Source organism: Rhinolophus sinicus, linkage group LG04 (assembly GCF_036562045.2).
Source record: "Rhinolophus sinicus isolate RSC01 linkage group LG04, ASM3656204v1, whole genome shotgun sequence".
In the NCBI taxonomy this organism is placed as follows: Eukaryota; Metazoa; Chordata; class Mammalia; order Chiroptera; family Rhinolophidae; genus Rhinolophus; species Rhinolophus sinicus.
Window position 1 is genome coordinate 181,546,078 of NC_133754.1, and position 17,118 is coordinate 181,563,195.

Consider the following 17,118-nt stretch of genomic DNA (forward strand, 5'->3'; position numbering starts at 1 on the left):
ATGCTTTTAAAGTGAGGATGGTAAGGGAAGTGACACTAAAACACGCTAAAGGCCAAATCTTGTTTGTACATTATAGATACTTTAAAATTTTGACATTGTTATTAGCAATATAATTCTGAATACGTTTGTAATTCTTTATATTAAAAGAGAAAAGCATATAGAATGACCCAAAAAAGAAGGAAAAAGAAGATCAAGCCACTAAAAGTCAAACAAAAAGAGAAAACTACAAAAGTGAAAGAAACAAAGTATAACATGTCAAAAACAAGGCCAATTATTAACACCTGTAAAAAATGTAACGATTAACTTCTCCTATTAAAAGACAAAGATTCTCGGGTTGTGTAGAAAAGAAAAATCTAGCTCTATCCTGGGTTCAGTTATCTGTTGCTGAGTGACAAACCACCCCAAAACTTAGTAGCTTAAAACAACACTAAACTTATTTCTCACGATTCCATGGGTCAGAGATGCTACGAGGGCTTGGCGGGGGTCACTCACTAGCTGCATTTTGCAGGAGGCTGGGCCGGGCTGGGCAGTCCCTGAAGACCTCACTCACGCGTGTGGTGCCTCAGTGCTTTGCTACTGTGGCCTCTCTGGCCCCAAGTGTGCTTTATCATTTAACATTACAGCCTCAAGGGCTTTAAAGTACGACGGCTGGCTTCCCCAAACACGAGCGAAAGTTACCTGGCCACTTAAAGACTGGGCTGGAGCTGACGCAACGTCACTTCCTCTGCTTTCTATTGGTCAAGGCAAGATACCAGGTCGCCCTGATTCAGCCAGAGGGGAATAGACCCCACCTCCTGGTGGGTGGAGCTACATGTGCTTAATGGAGAAGGAAAGAATTTACGGTGGCCATCTCTTGGGAAACTGTCTACTTCAGTTGTGCTTTACAAGAGCTACAGCTAAAGGTAAATAATTATGAAATATTTAAAATAGACAAGTGTATGTCAGGAAACTCCAAATAGAATAAAGAGAGTGTGGTAATGCCCGTATTTTAAGGGCATAAATCAAGGGCAGAAGCATTAAGTGGAACTGCGGGATATTTTTTAACTGATAAAATGTACAATCATTGAGAAAATGTAATAATACCCATTTAGTGAACACTCACATAGATAATTCTGTTTCATTGCACAACAATTCTAGGAGATAAATGCTATTCCTCAGCCCATTTCACATATGAGGAACTTGAGGAACTTGAGGCTTAAGTAAATCATCCACACCTACGTGTTTTGTCAGGGAAAGAACCAAGATGTGGAGCCGGGTAACCTAATACCATATGCCTGCTCTTTTTTTTTTCTTTTTTTTTTTTTAAAGATTTTATTGGAGAAAATGAACAGGACTTTATTGAGGAACAGTGTGTACTTCCAGGACTTTTTTCCAAGTCAAATTGTCCTTTCAGTCTTAGTTGTGGAGGGCGCAGCTCAGCTCCACATCCAGTTGCCATTGCTAGTTGCAGGGGGCACAGCCCACCATCCCTTGGGGGAATCGAGGAGTCTAACCAGCAAACTTGTGGTTGAGAGGATGTGCTCCAACCAACTGGGCCATTCGGCAGCTCAGTGGCAGCTCAGCTCAAGGTGCCATGTTCAATCTTAGTTACAGGGGCGGAGCCCACCATCTCTTGGTGGACTGGAGGAGTTGAACCGGCAACCTTGTGATTGAGAGCCCACTGGCCCATGTGGGAATCGAACCTGCAACCTTCAGAGTTAGGAGCATGGAGCTCCAACTGCCTGAGCCACTGGGCCAGCCCCATAATGGCTGCTCTTAATCACTGAGTAATTGATTAATTGTGAATCTGAATCACACATATGGACAAATACACTGAAAATAACATAGTATAAAACAAAAACTGAAATATGAGGAGACTTCTACAAAACCACCACCAAATTAGGAGATTTTAAAACATCTGTGTCAAAATTTAACAGATCAAATATCTAAAAAATTATATAGAAAATTGAACAAAATTGACCAGATTGTTTTAATATAGACAGAATTTGAACAAGGTATACCTTTTTTTCCAAATGTTCACAGACCATAAAGAAAAATTGATTAAGTAATGAATCCCAACGTAAACCTCAATAAAATTCAAACAGTAGAAACTACAATTTCTACAAATCAATAATAAAAGGACAAATGATCAAATAGAAAAATGGGCAAAGGATAGGAAGGGATAATTGACAAATGAGGATATATAAATGGCCCAAAATATATAAAAAGATGTTCAAACCTCACTAGCAAACATGAAACTTGAAATCAAATCAACAAGATACTTTTTTTTTTTTCACCCAATGGGTTAGGAAAACAATTAAAAATTGGATATCAGTTGTTGGTAAGAGGGAAGGCTTTTGTATAATGCTGGTAGAATGAATATTGATATGGCCATTTTAAAGAATAATTTGGAAGTGTCAATGAATAGTTTAAACGTGTGACATAACAACTCAATTTTGCAAAATCTACACTGGACTTCTGGTGCTGGCCACGATAAAGTAAGCCACTGCAGCTGATCTCTCTCTCTCTCTCTCTCTCTCTCTCTCTCTCTCTCTCTCTCTCTCACTGATTACAACAAAAAGGTCTGGACACAATACAAAGGGCAACTGCCTGATGACTGAAAATAGCAAGTGGATTGGCAAAGGGGGCCAAAGCTGGAAGGAAGACTCTTTCAGGGTAAGTTTTCAGGGTTTTTTGTTCCTCTTTAATCATCCAGCTTTCACCCAAGGGTGGCCCCAGTACTGAACTGTGCAGCAGGTACAGGCAGCAAAAACTCCAAGAGATCCCCATTTTCCTGGACAGAGAATTGGAAAAAGAGGCCTCTGTGAGTCAGAGAGTGTGGGGTGTTTCTTCTTCTCTGTTCTCTCTTTCTACCTTTTCTGAGAACAGAAACACAATAATCAATACAATCAAAAGCTGGTTCTTTGAAAAGATAAATAATATTAGAGCCCATGGGTTATTTCCAAAGCCATACTCACTTTATGACCTCAAATGCTTTTATTAACAAAACAGGAAGATTACAAATAAATGAACCAAACATTCAACTCAAAGAGTTAAAAGAAAAAAATTAAAGAGGAAAGAATTAGTAAATATAAAAGCAGCAACTGCCTAAGTTTAAATCTCAGCTCCACTACTTGTTAGCTGTGTATCCTTAGGCAAATCACTTACTAATTTTATAATTCAGTTTCTCCATCTATAAAATGAGACAACTATGGTTCCTAATTCATCGGTTGTTACAATGATTAAATGAGTCAATAGAGCTTGGTATAGTACTCAGCAAAAAGTAAACACTATGTAAATGTTTGCTACTGTATTTCTCTACTGCTACTATTACTATTAAATTTCTGGCAAGTCTGATGAAGAAAACAAAAGAAATAAAACACAGAAATACATCATGACTAAGGTGGGATTTTTAAAAAGAGAAATACAGAGAAGATTTTTAAGATTATAAGCTAATACTGTGTATCACTTTATGCTAATAAAGCTGAACTTTTCTAGGTAAATATGATTATTATTTCAGGAAAATATATATGATTCAAATATACTCAATAGGGAGACATCAGAAAAGACTAATAATACAGCAAATAAGTTTAAGGCCATTGTCCAATGCCCTAGGACCAGATGGTTTTACAGATGAATTAGCAAACATTTTAGGAATACCTGTTGTCTACAGTCTTTCCAAAATTTTCAAAGCACTGAAATGCACTCAAGTGTATGGAAAATTTCCACTTCATTTTATAAGTCTTGTATAATGCTGATACCAAAAGCAAATAAAGCACAAAAATGAAAACTGTATTGAAAAATCTCAACTAAATGAAAAATAATATATTAAAAAAAAATCAGGTAAAAAGAATAATGTGTCATTACCAGGTTTATTCTTGGAAAGCAAGGTTAGTTTAACTCAAGAGTGGGGGCTTGAAGGTAAACCACCAGGTTTTGAACAGGCTTCACCACTTCCCAGGAACTGGCTCAGTGACCTGGGTAAGTGACGTGACCTCTCTGTGGTTGTTTTCCAAATTGCAAAATGTAAATATTAATATCTAATTCATAGGGATGGGAGGATTAAATGAACATAACTCATTTGAAGAACTTAGCCAAATGTTTGGTACATAGTAAGCACTCAAAAATGGCTAGATATTAGTAATAATTTCAAAAATAATTAAAAACCCCTTGATGATGCAATTGGCAATTGGCTTGAGCTCTCTACTAAGCTCAAGTTCTCAAACAAGTTTAACTAAATATCTTAATTTCTGGGTGGGAGGAATGGAGAGTAAGGCGGGGCAGGGCAGGAAACTCAAGGAGCAGGGGGACAGAGGGTGTGTCCCTGTGTTCTCAGTATTCTTCCAGCCCAATCTCCCTACATTGGTTTGACATAATTAGTATCAAACAACCCAGGAATTCCTAGAATTGCTGCTCTTATCCTAGAAGTCTTAGCCAGCCACAGAACTCAGAATAGTCCCCAAGGATATTTAAGTCATAGCAGCAAACAACCACCAGGAGGCAGCAAACTGCAGCTAAAGATGGGGCATATTAGCTGCCACAGCCAGACCCAGGGAACCCCTGGCCTACTGGCTGCTCAGTTTCACCCTGTTTGTTCCACAGTCATGCAATCCTGCAGTTTATCCATTGGAATATCTTCAACCACATTTAATGCATTGTGATGGAGTTTGACAAATTTAAAATTGAAAAGCAGAAAATTATCTGAAAATCATAGATATCTGAAAATCATTTTATCAAATTGAACTTCCATTTCTATTTTTTAAGAAAACTCTTAGTAAACCAGAAGTGGAAGAAAATAGTCTTACCATGATAAAAGCTATTTGTTCACTCACCCGACATCTTTTTTCTAGAAATCACAGCAAACATCATACTTACTGGTGACACCTTAGAGCAGCAATTCCAACATGACCCTGTTAGAACACTGTTCCAGGAGAAGTTAAACAGCAAGGCATGAAAGAAAATGGTAGATGGTCAAATCAGTTGAGGATATGTTTATTAGTCTTGGACATCCACAAGGCATAATAGCATCAAATTTTCTGATTATTGCTGAAATAAAGAAACAAGTTTGTCTTTGTTTAACCCAGCATGTTTTAAAGTTCTTTGGACCCAGAACTTTTTTTTCCCCTCAATAAAACTATTAGCATCCTGAAGACCAGTGTTCTTCAAATGTCAGTTTGGGAGACATCACATTCAAGGTAGCAACACTTTCGGGGGTGTCTCCTGCCACAGTGGTTACTTGCCTTCATTCTGAAGGTGCTAGCCAAGACATTAAGATAACAAAAAGAAAGGAAGGGTACCTACATCAACAAGGTAGAGACAAAATTGCCATTATTTGCAGATGATGTGTTTGGCCACCCTGAGAAGCCGAGAAGATAAACTGAAAAACTACAAGAACTTATCAGAGTATCGAATAAAGAAGATGACACAAGGTTATAAATATACCAAGATCAATATCTGTTCTCCACACCACACCAGCAATAACAAGTGAGACAGCATTGAGGGGGGAATACACTTAGCAAAATATGTGCAAAGGTGTGTGCTAAAGAACATTTTAAAAACTACTTAAATCAATGGAGAAATGGATCCTGTTTTTTGGATTGTATTGCAAAATTGTCAGTCTTCCCTCAAAGAATCTATAAATTTGATGTGATTCCAATAAAGTCTCCACAGGAATTTTTTATCTTGAGAAATTGATTCTATAGTTCATCAAGTAGAGTAATTGCACAAAATGGTCCTGGATCCCACTAGATATGCCTGGGGTTCAGGAACTCACTCTTGGATGGAGAGGGGAGCAGTTTTCTGAGAAGAAACATGTAGGTGCTTGGATACCCCAAAAGGTGTCTCCATCATGCCATCACTCGTGACCTTCATAGACACTTCCAACTCCGCTTGAGAAAACTGGACCCAGGATCTTCCCCCACTAACCTGGCCCTTCTGCAAGAGTCGTCTGGTTTGGCAAGATACCGTCATAATCCCAGTAGGGCAGGTCTGAAGCCAGAGGTCCCCTGAACCCCTCCCACATGTCCAACTGACCGTAAAGTACAGGTGATTTTATCTCCTAAATATTTCTAGAATCTGGTCATGTTTGTCCACCTCTGTTGCCATCACCCTAGTTAAAGGAATCATCATCTTTCACCTGGACCACTTCAATTGGTAGGTACTTGGCCACCTGCCAATATTTGCCACCCTGCAGTAGTGCCCTTTAGCAAATGTAAGGTTAATCAAGCCACTCCCTTTCCAAAACCTACACAAGACCAACCAGGCTCTGTATGGTCTGGCTGCTGCCTACCTCACTAGCCCCATCACCAGCTGCTCCTGTCCTTGTTCTCTGGACTCCTGGGCCACTGGCCTCCCTCCACCCTCTGGAGCACACACATGCCGTCCTGCCTCAGCATCTATGCACGTATTGTTCCCTGTTTCTGGGCTGCTCTGCCAGAGCCACTGTATTGCACAACCCAGGAACACACTGATTTCTATGGTACTGACGCCCCCTAGAGTTGTGCAGCAGGAGCCGCTCTTACCACGCTGTCTTCTTCCAGTTAATGTGTACTCCCTCCCGTTCAGAGCTCACTTCAGCAGAGCTTCACCAGGAATCCCTGACCGGACCAGGTCAGCTGCCTACTTCTTGTTTTCACCGTTACGAATTTACCACAAAGCAAAACACATTGTTTATTGTATAATAATGTTAAGGCAGCTTTATTGAGGTATAATTTGTATGTAGTAAAATTCACCAGTGTACAGGTCCATGTTCTGATAAACACACACAGTTGTGGAAACACCACTTCAGTCCGGATATAGAATATTTCTGCCACCCCGGAAAGTTGTCTCGTGCCCCCTGGAGTCAATCCCCTCCCGGACCCACGCCCCTGGAACCACTGATCTGATTTCTGCAACGATAGTTTTGCCTTTCACAGAATGTCATAGAAATGGAATCTATAGTATGCAGCCTTTTGTGTCTGGTTTCTTTCACTTCGCTGTCATATAATAATTTAATGTGTGTCTTCCCTGCCAGAATGTAAAGCTCTGCACATGAGGAACCATGTCTGACTCAGTAACTACTGTATCACCATGGTGTTCCTCAACCTTTTTTTCATTACTGCTTCTCTGAGGAGAAATTTTTAATTTAATTTAAATTCTCCCTGGTGAGAGAAATTAAATACTGAAGACGAAGATGTTGTTGAGTAGGGTTGAGCTTCGGAGGGCCACAAAACATCGCAGTAGCTAAATAGTTTTTCACCCTCCAGGAATGAATTTTCACCCCTTGGGGGTGATATCACCCCCATTGAGCATGCATGACTCAGCACATAGTACACGCTCAACAAATGCCTGTGAATTGATGAGAGAACGCTTACAGACATTGCCACGTGGTGGCACCTCCCAAGAGAGCCAGCTCATCTCATTGGAAGCTGAACTGCTGAGTTTCAGGCCAAGCTAGGAGTGACGACTCACCCCGATGTGGAAACACCCTCCTCCTTCTCTTGAAGACCCCACCAGTACCCGCAGGGCGCCATGTTGGTGGCTTCAGAAGCGAGGCCCAGCACCCATGTATTCAAGACATAATCAGATTTGTGCTTTTGAAAGTCCACTCCGGCTCAGAGAAGGAAAAGGATTAGAGGAACAAGATGGAAATGGGGGAGAGCCTATAAGAGGCTGTTGTAGTCTTGGTAGGAAATGAGGGTAGTTTGGACTTGGCTAGTGGCAGTGGGATGGAGACAAATGGATGTTCTTGAGAATCATTTAGAAAATAGAATCAATAAACTTGGTGATGATTTAATTGTGGAAAGGGGAAAGAAGGGGGGATGTATCCATATTTCTAGCCTGGACACCTGGGGGACTAGGGGTGTCATTTCCTGAGTTTGGACACTTGGTCACAGGACGCTGACGACATGAAGTTCAGTTGTGGACTCTTGAAGTGGAAGTGGCTTTGGGTTATTCAAGTGCAATGTCTAGTTGGCTATTGGATACACAGGTGAGAAGTTCATGACCTCTTCAGAGAACGTGAAGCATGAGAAGAAAAGATGGCACAGGGCGGACACCTAGAAAACAGCAAGACGGAAGGGTGCCCAGCCAGAAGAAGAGGCACGAAGGTGAAATGAACCATTATTACCGCATTAACATCTAGATTGTATTCGGTTTTTTTGTCATTGTTTTTGGGTCTTGCTGGTATAAACAATGCTGTCATGAATATCGTTCCATAAAATATCTCTGTGCAAAGGTTTTTGTGTGTATAGGATTATGGTTTCAGGACAGATTCTTAGAAGAATAACTAAAGGGTAAGACCATTTATGACTATTGATGTCTTCTGTCACATTGCCTTCCAAAAAATTATCAACATGCTTTTTTGTCACCAAAATATGAGAGTGGGTGCTCACCAATACATTCAGTCTTGTTCTTTTTAATCTGTGTTGGTTTGATAGCAAGGAAGGATGGAGAGGAGAGAGGGAGAAAGAGAGGGAAGGAGGGAGGGAGGGAGAGGGTGGAGGGAGAGAGAAGGCAGGTGGATGGAATCTACAAGGTTTGGTGACTAATGTGACACAGAGAGTGAGAACAACAGAGAAGTCAAGGGTGAGTCTTAGGTTATCCACTTGGGCCCCTGGGTGATGCTGGGTGGATAATTAGGAGAAGCTGGTTTGCCACAAAGGTGATGATTCAGTTTTGACTTCTTCGAGTTTGAGGGACATGTGAGGCATCCAGAAGGTCAGATGTCAAAGGTAAATGATGTTTGCAGGTCTGAAGCTCAGAAGAGAGACTTGGGTTCCAGAAGGGCTGGGCTGCCCTAGCAGTTCTTGACCCAGAAGGGGAGTGGGACATTCAGTGCAGGGGGCACGTCTCAGGGAACCTCAGGACCCTGCAGCCCATCCTCTCAGCTCTCTTCTGATTTCAGCCGCTGCTGTGGTGGACAGTTCCGTACAGGCTCAGCCTCCCCTAGCGCTGACAGCGTCCCACCTCAAGCTCCCTCCGTGTCGTTTCCCTTCTTCATCGCCACCGCTCTGTGCTCAGCCTGTGCTTAAGAGCCGCCTGGAAACGTGAAGAGTTAGTGTCATCCCTCCAATGGAGACAGGAGCCTATGGATTAGTGCTCCGCCCCATCCTTGGAGAGAAAATTCTAGGTGGGGGGCGCTCTGTACACTTCACAGAGGCCCTGGAGGAGTCAGCCCCTGGTGCAGACAGCTGCAGTCTCGGTACTGTCTCCTGACATTGCCTTCCCTCATCCTCCCTGCCCCCTCACTCCTGCTTCCTGGGATCGCATCCAAACAAGCTACCTGAAGTCAGGTCCTTGACTCAGACTGCTGCAGGGTGCCCTGGCCTCCGCACCCTTTCCATACCTGCACGGCACATGTGTCACTGGGCTGGGTGGTTGTTCCTTCCTATGGTGGGGCCAGCTCTTTTCAGGGAAGGTAAACAGCTGGAAAAACACTCAGCCTAAGCTGACCGAGGTTTATTTGCAGAGCCCTGGAATCCTGACCCTGAACCCTCTTCACAGAGCCAGGGTATTTACAAAACAGTCTCCTGGAGGGTGGGCAGTCTCGCTCCTTCAGATGGAAGACGGTGGAAGGTTGGAAGGCAGGTTTCTAGTCCAAAATGACGCTCTCCCGGCAGGGAGTCAATGCCCCTGCCTTCTTCCCTGCTCTGTATTGCCCCCCAAGCCGGTGAGCAGGGCCTCACCCAAACTCAGTAGGGCCCGCCATCATCATCTGAATGTTCTCCTACCCCCATCTCACAAGCTCAAGCCACTCACCTGTCCTGGATCAACTGCAACAGCGCCACCTCCAGGCTGGCGTAGAGAAATGTATCTTCCGACCCCTAATAGCGTGCCTTGATTACAGTCTTTCAGGCTGGGAGGCAGGATGGGGGTGGTGGTGGTAGGGTTTACAACCTTGAGGACCGAGTGAGATAATCACATAATACACCTGGAATGTGCCGGGCACCCAGCAAGAGCCCAGTCACCAGTTCTGTTATAAGGTTGGAAAAATCACCAGACAACCAACAGTTTCCGGGTCTTATGGAAAACTTGGCCCCCTTTCCTTTCATTCTTTGCTTTTTTTGCTTTGGACCTCAGAGGTGCAGCAATCAATTGCTCACCATCGTCAGTTCAGCTCACAGACCCAAAAGACAAGGGTCTTCTTGTCTTTTCATTTGCTTCGTTTTTGTCTCTTTCATCCCCCTTCTTGAATCTCTTCCCTTCCCTCTTCCCTGTCCCCACAGGCAAACCTTCTAATGTTGTCAACGTGTGAGTGAGTGTGTAGCCAGGAAAATACATATTGCAGAATATTTACGTCGTATTTGCCAGACGTCTTGTTTGGCATTACGTTCTTGTGATCTGCCTGCGTTAATACACGTCCTTCTCATTCATTCTATTGAACCGGTGCCTGGTGTGCATCATTTGCAGATTCCTCTGTGATTCATCTGTTCCTTTATGAGTAGGCACTCGGGTTGTTTCCATCCCTTGGCTGTTACAAGGACATGCTTCGAGGAATACCCTTGGGCAAGTCTCTTTGTCTACCTGTGTGAGAGATGCTCTGGAGAGTGTGCCCAGAAGTGGAATTGCTGGAGTGTGGGGTATATGCTCTCCACAATGTCCACCAGGTCACACACCTGCTAGGACAAGGGTTCCTGGGTCCCCGTGTCTTCCCCAGCACATGCCCATCTGATGGTTGTAAAGTGGAGCTCATTGCCACCTCCCACTCCTTTTCTCTCCTGACTTTCTCGCCTGGATGTGCTGCAGAAGGAAGTGATGAGGCCTCTGTTACCTTTTAAGACAAGTGGACCCAACTGCGGGATATCCCCACCCTATCACTTGCTCTCATCCATGCACAAAGCACTAACTTGGTCACAGCCAGCGGGACAAGGGATGGTGCATGAGACTAAATGCATACCAAGGTGCATGGCCAACTAAGATGGGCCTAGAAACTCCGTCCACACGGAGAGTGCCAAGTCAACCCACTGGCTGCAGCTGGCATGCCTACCACCTCGCTCTAGGAAATAGAAATGTGGGGCAAACAACAGCCATGTGGGTGATTTTGTTTGGGCTGCTGTCTTGAGACACTGTTAGCAATTTTCTCGGTTGTCTCTGGAGCATGAGGGGCCACTATGGTGTAGGACAAATTAGGGTCTGGGAGTGGATGGCCGTGTCCCTTTCAAGCTCACATTTCTCCAAATCTCTAAAGTGCTTTTGCATATAGGCTTTCAGAGTCACAGGCTCTGGAGTCAGAATGTCCTGGGTTCATGTCCCAACTTAGTCATCTCACAGGACCATTGTAGATGACAAAGACATGGGACATGGGAAGGGCTTAGCAGAGGTCCAGGCACATGCGAAGCCTCAAAAATGGCCGTCTAGTAATAGTCATAGTCTATAACATAGGAAATATATTCTCCACTTTACAAATTATAAAAGTGATTCCCAGAGAGGCTGAGCCACAGCAGGAAAGCAGAATTCAAAGTCAGGTCTGTCTGCCTCTGTTTGTTTCCGTCTTCCCAGGCTGCTGGACTTTATTGACGCCCATCCTCTGCCAGGGCCTTGGGCTAAGGTCAGCACTAGATGACCTTCATGGGGCTCCAGGTCCTAGGGTCCTCCCCAGGGTGGGCAACAGGCCGGCTCGGCCATCTTGGCAGGAGTCCCTCAGGGAGTGGGAGGCCCAGGGCAGGCCTGGGCCCAGGCCGGGCTATAGGAGGCTCGCAGGTGCGGGGAAAGGCAGCAGCCTGGCCTTTCTCCAAGTACATTCAGAGCCAACCCAAGGGAAACCCCGATTCTGTCAGTGCCGGCACGCCTGGGGCGCAAGCATTGGAGACATTAAATATTAAACATGTCGGCTGGCTTCCAAGCTTGGTAATTAAAACTCTTATTTCATATTTTACACAGGATGGACAGGGAGGTCACGGGGCTGCTCTAAGAGGTTTCATAGCTTCCTTGTTCACAGATGAAGTGGCTCTTCCGAGGAAAAACCCTCTCACTGGGGACCCACGCTGCCCTATTTACAAAGTGATTTCCTGGGAGAGCAGGGTGTGGAGGTCGGACGTGCTCAGGGTAGAGGGCCACCCGGGGCTCCCAGCAGGGTCTCAGACTTTCTTTCTACTTCTCCAAAGTGGGTCTGTGTTCCCAGGAGCCCGCAGAGGGCTGGGCCTCAGGCCCCTCACCCCTGCTGTAGTGGCAGCCTGGGAAACGGAGCTGGCTCTGGAAATTGGGAAAGAGAAGGAACTCCAAGTTGGGACTAGAGGGAGGGCCGGAGGGAGGGGGAGCCTTCCCTTAGCTTCTAGCGCCATCTGTTGACTCTGTGTTGAACTGCAGCTCTCCCGGAGGCAAGCTGGAGGCCAAATTTGAGCTCTGGGCAGGGGGAGAAAAAAGGGGGATCAAGGAAAAACAGGCCTAGTGCTTAGGGGGAAACACAATTTAGATTTGTGACTTGTTCATTGTGTCATTCTCCGGGGTCAAGAGATAAATAAGACTCCGACTTGAATCTCTGGAGACCCAACCCAGGATGAAAACCAGAATATGCGTGGTAACTGTGGCGGCCTGTCACTCAAGTGTTCACCATGTACCGAGCGAGGGCCTACATGGCCTTATTGTGGGGGCTTTTATCGTGCTGCAGCCCATTTTACAGATGAAAACTGCAGACAGCAGGTGTCAGGACTTACTACAAAATAGCAGTGATTAAGATGCATGGTGTCAGCGCAGCGGTGGAGAAGGAGAGCCCGGAAGCAGGGCCTCACACACGGGCACGTGAGAAATGCAGAGCGGTGGGGGAGCGAGAGAGTTTTCCAAAAGTGATTGTGAGACAACTGGGTCTCCATAGGGGAAAACAATGAAATGAGACCCCAAATTTCACTATATGCAACAATACAAATGGTGTGCAATCCTCAGGAGGAGCTGGAACCAGGAATTGAAGAACTATTGGGAAGCCGGTGGCTTCTCTGTCCCCGCCCCCTTCTCCTCCTCCCCATCCTGCATTTCAGGTGCTGGGCACTGTGCTGAGGGCTTTGGGGGCACGTTCATTGAGTCCCTAGACATTCCTCTGAGGCCAGTATTATCCCCATTTTACTGCTGAGGAAACTGAGGCTAAGAGATTAAGTTATTTGTCCAAAGATATGTAATGCCTAGGAGGTGGGGCTGGGATTTGAACTAAAGTAAGGCAGTTCCAGAGCCCACTGCGTTACAGGACCCCTTCTGGAAAAATAAGCTCGCAGTGATATGGAAAGGGATTGGAGGATCTGACGGCTGGAGGGTGAAGGGAGAGGGGTGGGAGGTGGACCTGGAAAAGTGGGGTAGAACCAGGCTACCGAGGGCCTAGAATGCCAACCAAGAAGCTTGCCCCCTCTTCTCCAGGAAGGTTGGGAAGCCAGGGAGTCACATTTGCTCCTTTATAGCAAGTACCCCCCAACCCCTCACTCACCACTCAGGACCCCAGGCTGGTAGTTGTGAGAGGACTGTGGAGACATGGGCTGGCTCCCTCCAACCCTCATCCTTATCTCTTAGGCCTTAGAGATGACCCAGTTGTCATCTTCCCTGCCCAGGTCATGTCAGAATCTGGCCTTGCTGGATGCCACATCAGGACAAAGTGGAGAACTAGGACGTAGGCTAGCTATGTTCGTGAGAATATTCTGGTTGTGAAACAATAGAAACTCACTTGAACTGGCTAATGTCCCAAAGTGGGAATTCCATGTTTCAAACAGGGAAAATCAGAAATGTCACCAGGATCCAGGAGGACCTGGAATCAAGAATTAGAGCTCCAATGGGATATGAGTGGCCCCCCTCTGCTTGCTGCACCCTCTCCATTCCTACCCCTTCCTATCTTAATCTGGGTCCATACGGTTGCTCCTGTCTGCTGTTGCTGCAGCCCTCCACCTCTTCAGCCACCTACAAAGGACACTAAAAGTTTGGCAGTTCCTCAAAAAGGGAAACATACCATATGACCCAGGAATTTCACTTCTAGGTATACACCCAAGAGATTTGAAAACATATGATGTTCACACAAAAACTTGTACGCAAATGTTCAATGGCAGCATTATTAATAATGGCCAAAAGATAGAAACAATCCAAATGTCCATCAACATACGAATGAATAAACAAAATGTCATATATCCATACAATAGAATATTATTCAGCCATAAAAAAGAATACCGATACGTGTGACAACATAGATGAACCTTAGAAATATTATGCTAAGTGAAAGAAGCTAGACACAAAGGTCATATATTATATGACTCTTTTTATATGAAATGTCCAGAACAGGAAAATCCAAAGAGTTAGAAAATGAATTAAGTGGTTTCTAGGGATTCATGAGAGGGGAGAATGGGGAGTGACTGCTAATGGTATGGGGTTTCTTTTGGGGGGGATGAAAATGTTCTGGAATTAGATAGTGGTGATGGCTGCATAATTTTATGAATGTGCTAAAAACAACTGAATTGTACACTTTAAAAGGATGGAGCTTATGGGATGTGAATTATATCTCAATTAAAAGAAAAACAAAAAGAGTCATGGCCTCCAGGACTTTTCATGATCTAACCCTGCTTACCCTTCCAGCCCTAGCTCCTGCCAGTCTTTCCATTGATTCTTTCGCTCAGACCCTAGAAGTGATTTTTTTGTTTTTTTAAGGATTTAACATTGGGATTTGACCTCAGACACAGGAGCTGGGCAAGCATTTTTCTAAGTCTGTTGCCCCTGCATTTGCATCTGTGTGAGCTGTAATAGCACTTGACTAACCATGGCTGCTGCTTCATCTCTGCCTGCCTCACTTCACAGGATGTTCTCTTGAAGCCAACCCATCCCAGAGCACACAGGGAAGGGCATTCTGGGAAACGTAGTTCCAGCTTAGCTACATTGCCACAGCACAAAGCCACCCATCACTATTCTCACAGGGTGTTCCCTTGCCTGAAACACAGTCCCCACTCTCCTCACTCATTTCTACTCAACCTTCAAATCTCAGCTTCCAGCAGGAAGTCTCTCTGGCTCTACCTCCAGACTTGGGTGACCCCTATCTCTGTCCTCCAAAGCCCACTTCATGGGGTCCACCACATATAGTTGTGGAGGTTGTACATGACTCTGAGGGCACAATTCACATTCATGGTCATCATAGATGTGCATCTTCGTATGACCGTTTTCCCACAGATGGCAGTAAAACAACTGGCGGAATGGGCATCTTCTAACAAAGGTGTTCACAGCCTGTGCCGGACTAACCGCACTTCCTTTATCTCCAAGGGTGGTGGGACTGGGCTGCTAGGCTGTGTCCCTTTCTAAACTCAGTTTCAGGGACCACGTTGGAACAACTCAGTGGGGGTCCCTCAGCATTTCGCATAGGGCCTAGCACACAGCGGACATGTTCATAAAACGAAGGAATAAATGAAGATCCAAGGGATGAGAAAGGTGTCGCGGGGGTGAGCACAGAAAGTTGGATGAGCCGAGGGCTTCAGGCTGAAAGAAGCAGCAGCACAGCAGGGTAATTTAGAGTACAGATACGGGAGCCAGGCTCCCATCTCCATCACTCACCAGCTGTGTGACTTCCAACAAGTTACTTCACCTCTCTGTGCCTCAATTTGCTCATCTTTTAAAAAGAGATAAAAATGGCACCTTTTCAAGGGGTTAGTGAAAAAATTCATTGGGCTAATGTTTGCAAAATGCTTAGCAGTATACAGACGTTTGTAGATAGATAGATGACAGGTAGGTAGATAGACAGACAGACAGACAGACAGAGAAAATAAAGGAAAGATGAATCATTTTGTTTCTCTCTCAAAGCCAGAGCAAAAAGCATCCCCTCTAGAGAAGCAGCTGCTGGGATTCCCCGTTTGAAGGGTAGAAGGCAATGCAGCACTTCTACTCTGAAAATATATAGGTTTAAAAGCATCAAGACAAATGCCCCAGCTGGTAAGAACATCTAGACTGGAGGGTATTGCATTAGCATACTGTTAGTTAAGCAATTATAGCTCTTAGGATACCAGCTTTCGCACAATAAAATGATTTTTAAAGCAACATTTTAAAAAGCCGATTAAAACATAACATTCTGTTTAGTTACTGCCACAGAATGTTTTGTGTGCAAAGTACAGCCTAGTGGATTTCATTTACCTTCTGCTGACACCCGTATTAGACACGATGGACCAGGCAGGCGCAGCAAGGCTGCAGGCTCCAGAGCAGCGTCATGGGGATGTGAGTTTGTGGGCTCCACCGCTGAGACTTTTTGGAGGAGGTGGCATGGCCAGGCCTCCTCCCCCAGGACCCTGAGGCTCTCCCAGTGGCCAGTACATGGCAGTCCTCACACAGGCTCTTCTTACCATGTAGGATTTGCAACGTGGCAGGATGCTGTGTGCTGCTGAGAGCAGAGACCGAAAACTGGTAACTCCAAGGACCAAGTTCAGCCCACTGATTGCTAACCCATCACAATTTCTAAAACTACAACCTAACATGTAAAAATAAGGAGATCTCACTTAAAAATCTGGATGTTTTGCTACTTTAGAAAAATGGGAAGAACTAGCAAAACTGAACTGTTGTTGTCATGGCAACAAAAGGCTGAAGTCTGAGAGGTCACATGTTTTCCAGTTTGTCACAATTCCTACCATTCTCTGCTGTCTCCCGCACATTCAGAAGTTTGAGACTGACTCCAATCCTGTGTGGTTGGTGTGTGTGAGCCATTGTTTTGCTTTTGGTGTAGAAACCTCCAATTGCATATATATCATTCTGTGTGCGGCAAGAAACAGCACACTCAATGCTGAGTTATTAAGGAGAGTTTAGTAATGGTATTATTTATAAAGGTATGGACAGGGTTTAGGAAAAGCAACAGGCAATGATACAGTATCCCAGTGCTACTAACACTGGGGGGGCCGTTACCACCCTAGGTCTGAAGGGATGTAGGGGGGGGCCCTGGAGAGAAAGCACTATTGATGGAGCTGAGTTTGGGCTGCAGCTAGCCATGGTGACTCCATGTGAACAGAGCCTGGCAAAGAATCCTCAAGTAACCTCTCCTCCCTCCCTTCAGTCTCCTCTGGTGCTCCCCAAGGGCCACACCAACTGGAAGCCAGAAGACAAAAGTGTCCATATGGGTTAGCCTCCCAGAACCCAGAGTTGGGGGGGGGAGGTGTAAAGAGAGGATCTGGGGTAAGGGCCATATGGAAGAGAGCCCACATGCCATGTGTCCATCAAAAGTGGCAAAACAAA

The 17,118-nt window shown here is 45.0% G+C and overlaps 1 long non-coding RNA gene across 1 annotated transcript; it reads left to right on the forward strand.

The window, feature by feature from the left end:
- The first annotated feature begins 815 nt into the window (after window positions 1-815).
- Window positions 816-8,340, forward strand: LOC141571373 (uncharacterized). The gene is made up of 3 exons (XR_012496123.1): window positions 816-902; window positions 2,562-2,655; window positions 5,318-8,340. It is a non-coding gene; the product is annotated as an uncharacterized LOC141571373 (long non-coding RNA).
- Window positions 8,341-17,118: the final 8,778 nt, after the last annotated feature.